Source organism: Marmota monax, unplaced genomic scaffold (assembly GCF_021218885.2).
Source record: "Marmota monax isolate L192 unplaced genomic scaffold, Marmota_monax_Labrador192_F-V1.1 WCK01_AAM20220418_F8-fsc00666, whole genome shotgun sequence".
Lineage (NCBI taxonomy): Eukaryota > Metazoa > Chordata > Mammalia > Rodentia > Sciuridae > Marmota > Marmota monax.
The window spans coordinates 120,353-129,680 of NW_026694915.1; the positions used below are offsets into that span (position 1 = coordinate 120,353).

The following is a 9,328-nucleotide window of genomic DNA, read 5'->3' on the forward strand; positions in this document are numbered from 1 at the left end:
AAGGTCCCATTAAAACTGTGTGGTAAGTAAACATGAATTTGAACTGGAAATTAATAATTGTTATTGACAGACTAAAGAGATGGATATGAAATGTCAAAAAGAAGACTTTTTTTTAAAAGTACTGCATTTAAATTTCAAGCAACACTGAATAGTTTTGAGTTATATTGTTTTCTCCTCTCTCTTTTTTTAAAGGAAGTATAAAAAGTTACTCCTTTCTGAATTGAAAACAGTTATTATTGATTCCAACTACTGCATGAAGATACTAGGTCATTCCAAAGATTATTCTGTGAATATTAAGAAAAGAAGGAAAAATGAAGGAGAATCTGTAAGACAAATGGGGCCTAAAACTTATGAAATTATTTTAACAGTTGATAGAGAGTTATAGCAATAATTCCTTTAAAATGTATTGTTTAGAGATTCTTTATCTCATTTCTGGATGCCTAATACTGGAATTTGTCTCCCCTCCCCTTTACTGAAGATTTTTCTTCAAAAAACAATAATTAAGCATAAAAGCATTCATGTCTCTCTTTCTCTCTTTTTTAAGGAATCACCCTCATGGGAAGCTGAACATCTCAAGGGCTATCATTCAGGAGCCACCTAGAATAAAGTGGCTGTGATCCCAAGGTAATTTTCAGGTATGAGTTTCTAACAGTAAGAATAGCCAGTGTAATGCTTCCATTCAGCTTTTATTTTCCAATGAATAAAATAGTTTAATAAATCTTACCAGATAGTTGAAAGTGAGTTACTGATTACAGATGGTTTATTTGGTTATTTTTCTGATTAATAACATTTATTTTTCCTCTATGAATATTTTAGATATTTTAGCTTTTTTTGGTCAGCTTTAGTGAAAGCTTTAGTGTTTCAAGTGCAGGGATTTTTGTGTGACCCTGTGTGTGTGTACAGTTTTTGGACTGTACAGCTTTGTTGGGGAATACATCACATACCATGCAATTCACCCACTTGAAGTGCACAATTCATCAAGTAACTGTTATTGTTCTGGTAAAATCCACATAACATAAAAGTAATCATTTGCTCATTTTAAGTGTGCAGTTTAAGTGGTATTGAGTACACTTACACTATTGTGCATCTGTCACCAATATCCATCTCCAGGACACTTTCATCTTAAGAAACTGAAGCTCCACACCCACTAGACACTCTCTCCCATTCTTCCCTCCTCCATGCTCCCAGCAACCAACCATCCTACTTGGGCTTCATGAACTTGACTACTCAAGGTGCCTGGTATAATTGCCTGAATGCAGCCTTTGGCCTTTTGCAACTGTCTTATTTTACTTAACTCAGTGACTTCAACATTTATCCATTTTAGTCTGTGGCCAGCGCAGACGGTGTGAAAGGTTCGGTCATGCAGCAAAATCCTCAGGAAGTTTAAATTAAAGACACAGACACCATTTTACTTTTAAACCAGCTCCTGGATGGCTCCTCAAACCCTCAGTCTCAAGCTCCCCAAGGGGGGCGGCCAGGTTTTACTGAAGATGAGAGAGAGAGAGAGAGAGAGAGAGAGAGAGAGAGAGAGAGAGAGAGAGAGAGAGAGCCTGCTAGGGAGAGGGCTTTTATTGGAGAACAAAGGATTCCGGGGAAAATCCCATCCAATGAAGGTCAAGGGGGGCAGTGTGGCAAGGTCAGGTGCGATGATTGAATCTTTGGGGCAGTGGTGAGACACGCCTCCACATGGACAAGCTTTCGAACCCAAGAAGGGTGGGGAAGGCTCTGCCACATTAAAAGTGACTGAGCACCTCACACCCAGCTGGGGAGGAATCTCAGTCATGTGCAAGGATGGTCTCCCACAGTCGATGTTGTAGAGTGGGACTTGGTTTTTTTGTAAGGCCAAGTAGTATTTCAATGTATGTGTTCACAGATCATGTGGTGCATGTGCAGATCAGTTTATTGATCCATCCATCCATCTATCCATCCAAGGGCTTGGGTTGCTTTCATCTTTGAGCTGTTGTGAACATACTGGGGCCATGGACATAGGTGCATCTCTTTCAATTGATTTTTTGAAGGCTTTCAGCTATACACCCAGTAGTAGAATTGCTAGTAGTTAAAGTTTCAAAGAACTGCTGCACTATTTTCTAAAGTGGCTCCACCAATTAACAGTACCCATAATAGGTCTATAATTTTAAACACACAGAATCCTAAAGACCTCAGCCAATATTAAAGTTCCAGTGACTTCTAAATGAAATGTCTTCTGAAAGCATCATATAATGAGTATTCCAAGTCCAAGTAGCCCCTGGTCTACCAACTCTGTGACAGTGGGAATTTTACCCCAGCATGTACTTCGCACCATGCCCCAGTGAAGCCTTGCATGTGGAAGAGGTCAAGGTGTATCTGTTGGATAATTGTTTCTATGGACAATGAGCTTAGAGCTTAATCATGTAGCACTTGTCAGAATAGCTGGCGACCAGTACCTGAGGTAGCATTGTGGATACCGGGGTATCATGGGACCCACTTGTCTGTCTTTATAGCATGTGTTTAAGGAAAATGACAGCTCCACTTGTTGGTTTGCATCAGTTCACTTTAGCCCTCAATGAATAGTAAAGTATTGACATTCCCTGTGCTTCTAGAATGCAGAGTGGTTTTTAATTTAGAGAGACTAATGATAGTGTTGATCTTACCCTTCATTCCTAAACCCAGCCCCTTTCCTGCCCTGCATCCTGTACAGTCTGGCTTTTCTTAACGTGCACAAGGAGCTGTGAGCCTGGGAATCACAGAGCTCAACGTTCAGCTGCTTAAAGAAGGGAGCATCATTCTTCCAACCTGAATAACATTCCTACAATTTAAAAGCAGAATTCCATTTTCCTCAAGGACACTTCCAGTAAACCAATGCCCCCCTTAATATATATATATAGAACAGTTTATTGATCTATCTATCTATCTATCTATCTATATATCTATCTATATCCCTCTATATATGTGTGTGTGTGTATATATATATATATATATATATATATATATATATATATATATATATATTGCAAATTAAATGCCCCCCATGAGCTTGAGTTTTAAAAGACTTCAAAGGAATTCAAATGTCTTCTCCCATCCAGGAATTTCAAATTCCAGTCTTCATACTGGGAAGTTGGCCTCAAGTAGGTTTTAAAAAAAAAGAGGGGAAAAATAGGAACCTTTTATTCTCCCCAAGAAAAATAAAAATATTTCACTTCCGTTCATGCATCACAAATAAAACACAGAACTGCAATATGCATGAACTACCTAGATTGGAAGGGACTTTAAAAGTGGATTTTTTTTTTTTTTTTTGCTAGGGAAGGTTTGTAATTCCAGCAGCTTGGGAGGCTGAGGCAAGAGGTTCAGGATTTCAAAGTCAGCCTCAGCAACAGCAAGGCATGAAGCAACTCAGGGATACCCTGTCTCTAAATAAAATGCAATATAGGGCTGGGGATGGGGCTCAGTGCTCAAACCCCTCTAGGTTCAATCTGTGGTTCAAAAAAAGGACTTTGTTGTATTATATGCATGTATCAGGATAGCCTCAGGAATTTCGTGTACCAACAAGAAAAGAGAAAGCAAAGAGAAATTTGGCAGGATTGTAGGAGACACATTGCAATGTGATAGGTGCAACCTGAAAGCCAGAGAGCAAACCCCTGTTTTTTTTTTTTTAAATCTTTTCCATTTACTTTTCCAAGTGCTGAAACTGATAATCATTTTCCCATACTTTCCACCACCCTCTCCGAGATAAAACCCATCCCTTTTCAGGCAGAGTATGGTGGCTAAATAATTTTACCAGGGTCCCCAAGGGGAGACCTTTGCTTCACCTGAAATAGGAAAAAAAACAGAGCTTTGATGGACAGGTGATGTGCTGCTTGGCAGGAATCTGTCTTCCACCCAGACCTGATTGGAATTTTCCAGATTGTTTCAGAACCCTCCCTGGAGACACCTATAGTCAGTCCTTGGATAGGAAGAGGGGGAAAGGAAGGGGAAAGAGTTTCATCTGAAAGCCTGTGTCCCCCAGCCTCTCCACATGCCACCTCGGTTTTTATTTTTATTTATTTATTTTTGGTACTGGGGATTGAACCCAGGGATACTTAACCACTGAACCACATCCCCAGCCATAATTATATTTCAGTTTTAGAAATAGGTTTTATTAAGTCTCTTAGGGCCTCGCTAGTTGCAGAGGCTGGCCTCCAACTTGTGATCCTCCTGCCTCAGCCTCCCAAGCTGCTGGATTTGTAGGCATGGACCACCATGTCCAGTTCTTGGGGAAAATTAAGTATCAGCCATTGATAGTCTTTTAAGGAAGCTATGGCCTTTGGTTTTTGGAAGACGGCAGAGGACAGGGCAGGCCCAAGACTCTGCACCCCTGGGAACCCCCAGCCTTCTATCCTTCCTTTTCAGCTTTAACTGGTCTTTGGGGTTCCAGACAAAACCCACTATTTACAGCAAAGCATCAGGAAACACGTCCCTATAGGAAGCCCCAGTCCCTGAGCCCAAAGAAGCCACCACTGAGCGCATACCCGAGAGGGAAAATGTGCTCCTGATTGAGCCCCCACTGGCCCTACTCTTCTTCTTTGGGCTTGGTCTCGGCGGTGTTCCTGGCATTCTTGTACAGAAAGACCTGCTGGTCCACGTGCACCGAGGCCTGCCCGTTCCTCTTGGTGCTGACCATGCTGGCTGAGGAGCCGAAGAGGCGCTCAGGAAAGATGCAGGTGGCGGCCACTCTCCAGTACTTCTGGAGCACCTTGGGTAGCACCGGGAAGAGCGCCAGGCTGTCGGACCCCCACATGAGTGGGTTCCTGTGGAGGCTGAGGACCTTCTGCGACTTGAAGTTGCTCAGCTCCTCCAGCAGCTGCTCGTGCCACTCCTCCTGTTCCTCAGCGCCGCCTATCTGGCAGAAGGTCTCGGCCAGCGTGCTGTTGATGACACTTCTGGGCTTCTTGGCCACAGGCCCCTTGGACACTGAGTAGAGCTTGTCCTCCGCAGGCGACAGCAGCGGGAAGCTGCTGTCCTTGACCTTCTCCAGGAGGCCTTTGGCTTCCTCCACCACTGGGTTTTCCAATTGCTGCCTCTCAAAGGCGGACAGGAATGGGAATCTCTTGTAGCAAGGGTCCAGGAAGGTGGCCACATTGAGGAACAAACATGTCTATCTCAGTCGTCTCCTGGGAGGTCTCTGAGAGCTCTTGGGCAATGATCTCCTTGGCCATGCTCATCTCCTTGCAGTTGATCTCTTTGATGATGAGCTTTGTGTTCAGCAGCAGCGGCTTCACCATGTTGATGGTTGGGTGCTTGGATGCGGACAGCATCTTGGCCACCTGCTTGAAAGTCTGCAGCAGGTCCACCACACTGCCAATGGTGGCTCACTTGGTGGCCTCCAGCATGAGTTGGTGGTTGTTGCTGTCCTCCACCAGGATTCCCACAATGGCGAACTGCTGCTCCTTGAGCCACTGTAGATGGCCAGGGAGCTGCCCCACCAGGCCACCTGGTTGCTGACCAGCATGCTGTTCTCTGCACCATGCTGCTTCTGCTTCTTGTGGAGCATGTACATGGCCACCAAGGACTGCTGGATGTTTGCCACCAGCCTGAGACAGCACGCCAGCGGCAAGCCCAGCTTGGGCAGCTGGAAGGCCTGCTTGATGCCCGCTTTGAAGATCCATCCCCCAGACACAGCATCTGCACGCGGATATCCAGCAGGGAGCAGGCCTTGGCGATGTCCTTCCCGCAGTCCTTGGTGGTCCTGAAGACCTTGGTGTTGATGCCCCACTCAATGAACATCTCCTAGAGCACGTGCGTGATGGTCTCCACCACATTCTCCTGGACACCTCGAAGGTCTTTAGGCACCTGGAGGCCACCGACAGGCAGTTAGAGGACGCAAGGCCCAGAATGTGCATGGCCAGCGTCACATAGGCGTGGTTCTGGTTGTTGCTGCGCCACAGATTGGTGGAGGTGCCGCACTATGCGGTGTCCGCCAGCTTCTTGAGCACAGCCTCCCACATGACACTGTAGCGCTCTGGCAGAACCTTGCTGCAGAGCAACTTCCTACTGGGCAGCTCGTAACTGGGCTCTGTGGTCCTGAGCAGCACGCAGAACATGGGATCGTCTACAATGGAAACGATGCACAGCCTCTCGCAGATGAGTGATAGAACCGTGACCATCAGCTCCTGCTGCCTTGTGCCCTAGAAGCCATGGCCAGGTTTCAGGCCAGTGCGTTCTGTGCAGGTGGCAGCTGCTGCTGCTTCTGCGACAATGAGGACGACTCAGGATTGAGTTTGGAGAAGGTCAGAGCCTGAGGTATCTAGTGGGGGTTGAGAGGGAATGTCACACACTCATGCACACACATGCAGAGAATTGTTAAAAATTTCCAAGAGTAAATTTTACAAGACCAATGCTCTAATTCTTGAGCTTTGGAACCAACTCCAATAGTAAATTTTCATAGTAGTCTTTCCTGGGAAAGAGAGAACACAATTATAGTCTTCAGGGTTCTTAGGTCCTGAAATACTCTCATTCCCACACCTTAAGTACCTCTTGTATTTTAATCTGAATATTTGAGTACCTCTCTGCTGTCCTGCACTTTCCACCCTGATCCTCTCTGGGAGATTCAGTTTTCAATACTTTTGTTAACCTCTTTTTTAAAGCAAGTATTTTAAAGCAAGTAAATTTCAACATACAGGTTTCAACATATAAAATCATCAGTGCCCAGAAAATGTGGTATTTTCCAGCACTCCTCACAGCATGTACTTCAAACCTGTCTTTCAGGGCTTTCGGCTGAGGCCATGTGTTAGTTTTGAAGACCGAATTTCAATATGTTGGTGACTGGACTCATGCCCATCAGTCCTGCCTTTTCACAGTTCCTTTTACAGCAAAGAATCTTCATCTTGGAATTTAGAAAGAAGCACAAGTCTTTTGTTTTATTTTTACACCAGTTCTGCTCATGCTGGGCTCCTTTTCTTCTATCATCTGCCGCCTCCTGGGCTAAGCTGGGCAGGCAAGCGGACTAAGCTGCTCACTGGTCTTGTTGACAAATACACAAGTATCTGTGAATCCATTCCAAGGGGCTTATTAGATTTTCTGATGGAGAAGCAGATAAACCAACAAAATTATATATTATCATGTACACAATGACCTCAAACTTCTAAGAATATGTAGTTTAAAATATAATTTTGTTTTCCAGCAATTTCATGAAAAAACCATGCTTTCCTAGAACTTTCTTTTTTTTGGGGGGTGGAAATGTTCACTTGGGATTGAACTCAGATGCACTCCACCACTGAGCCACATCCCCAGCCCTGTTTTATTTTGAGACAGGGTCTTACTGAGTTGCTTAGAGCCTCACTTTTGCTGAAGCTGGCTTTGAACTCATAATCCTCCTGCTTCAGCCTCCCAAGCTGGTGAGATTACAGGCATGCACCACCATGTCAAGCCTAGAACTTTTAATATTTTGCTTGGATGATCTTGATCAACTTCTAAATAAAAAAGGGAAATTTAGCATAATCTTCTCTAATGCCATCCATTTCCCTGCAAATTCCATTAACTTATTCTTTTTATTGCTGAGTAATATTCCATTGTGAATAAATGCCATATTTTTTAATCCATTCATCCACTGAAGGACATCTAGGTTGCTCCAGAGTTAATCAATTGTGAATTGTGCTGCTATAAACATTGATGTGGCTGTGTCCCTGTAATATGCTATTTTTAGGTTTTAGTCTGAGAAGAGGAATAGCTGGGTCAAATGGTGGTTCCATTCCCAGTTTTCCAAGGAATCTCCATACTGCTTTCCAAATTGGCTACACCAATTTGCAGTCCCACCAGCAGTGTATGAGTGTACCTTTTTCCCTGCATCTCTCCAGCACTTCTTGTTTGTCTTCATAATGGCTGCCACTCTTACTGGAGTGAAATGGTATCTTAGAGAAGTTTTAATTTGCATTTTATGATTGCTAGAGATGATGAGCATTTTTTTTCATATATTTGTTGATTGTTTGTATATCCTCTTCTGAGAAGTGTCTGTTCAGGTCCTTGGCCCATTCATTTATTGGATTATTTGTTTTTTTTTTTTTTGGTACTTATCTTGTTCAGCAATTTATATACCCTAGAGATTAGAGCTCTATCTGATGTGTTAGGGGTAAAAATTTGTTTGCAAGATGTAGGCTCCCTATTCACCTCACATATTATTTCTTTTGCTGAGAAAAAACATTTTAGTTTGAATCCATCCCATTTGTTGATTCTTGGTTTTAATTCTTGTGCTATAGGCATCTTATAAAGGAAATTGAGGTCTAGCCCCACGTGATCGAAATTAGGGCCTACTTTTTCTTATACTAGATGCAGAGTCTCTGATTTAATCCATAGATCCTTGATCCATTTTGAGTTAACTTTTGTGCATGGTCAGAGATATGGATTTAATTTCATTTTGTTGCATATGGATTTCCAGTTTTCCCAGCACCATTTGTTGAAAATGCTATCCTTTCTTCAGTGAATGCTTTTGGCAACTTTGTCTAATATAAGGTATTTCTTATTTTGTGGATTATGTTTTGTGTCCTCTGTTCTATACCTTTGGTGTACTAGCCTGTTTTGGTGCCAGTACCATGCTGTTTTTGTTACTATTGCTCTGTAGTATAGTTTAAGGTCTGGTATAATTATACCAACTGTTTCACTCCTCCTGCTTAGAATTGCTTTAGCTGTTCTGGGTCTCTTATTTTTCCAGATAAATTTCATGATTGCTTTTTCTATTTCTATGAGGAATGCTATTGGGATTTTGATTGGAATTGCATTGAACCTGTATAGTGCTTTTGGTAGTATGGTCATTTTAATAATATTAATTCTGCCTATCCATGAGCAAGGTAGATCTTTCCATCTTCTAGGGTCGTCTTCTGTTTCTCTCTTTAGGGTTCTATAGTTTTCATTGTAAAAGTCTTTCACCTCTTTTGTTAGGTTGATTCCCAAGTATTTTTTTTTTTTGAGGATATTGTGAATGGAATAGTTTTCCTCATTTCTTTTTCAGAGGATTTGTTACTGATACACGGAAATGCTTTTGATTTATGGGTGTTGGTTTTATATCCTGTCATATTGCTAAATTCATTTACTAATTCTACAAGTGTCTTGGTAGAGTTTTTTGGGTCTTCTAGGTATAGAATCATATCATCAGCAAATAGTGCTAATTTCTTTCATCTGTCTAATTGCTCTGGCCAGTGTTTCAAGAACTATGCTAAATAGAAGTGGTGAGAGAGGGTAATCCTGTCTTGTTCCAGATTATAGAGGGAATGACTTCATTTTTTCTCTGTTTAGAATGATTCTGGCCTGAGGCTTAGTGTAGATAGCTTTTACAATGTTGAGGTAAGTTCCTGTTATTCCCTACTTTTTCTTGTATTTTGAA

The 9,328-nt window shown here is 42.5% G+C and overlaps 1 pseudogene; it reads right to left on the reverse strand.

Moving 5' to 3' along the window:
- Nucleotides 1–4,432: 4,432 nt before the first annotated feature.
- LOC124080974 (E3 SUMO-protein ligase ZBED1-like) lies at nt 4,433–8,542 on the reverse strand (annotated as a pseudogene).
- Between the last annotated feature and the right edge of the window lie 786 nt (nt 8,543–9,328).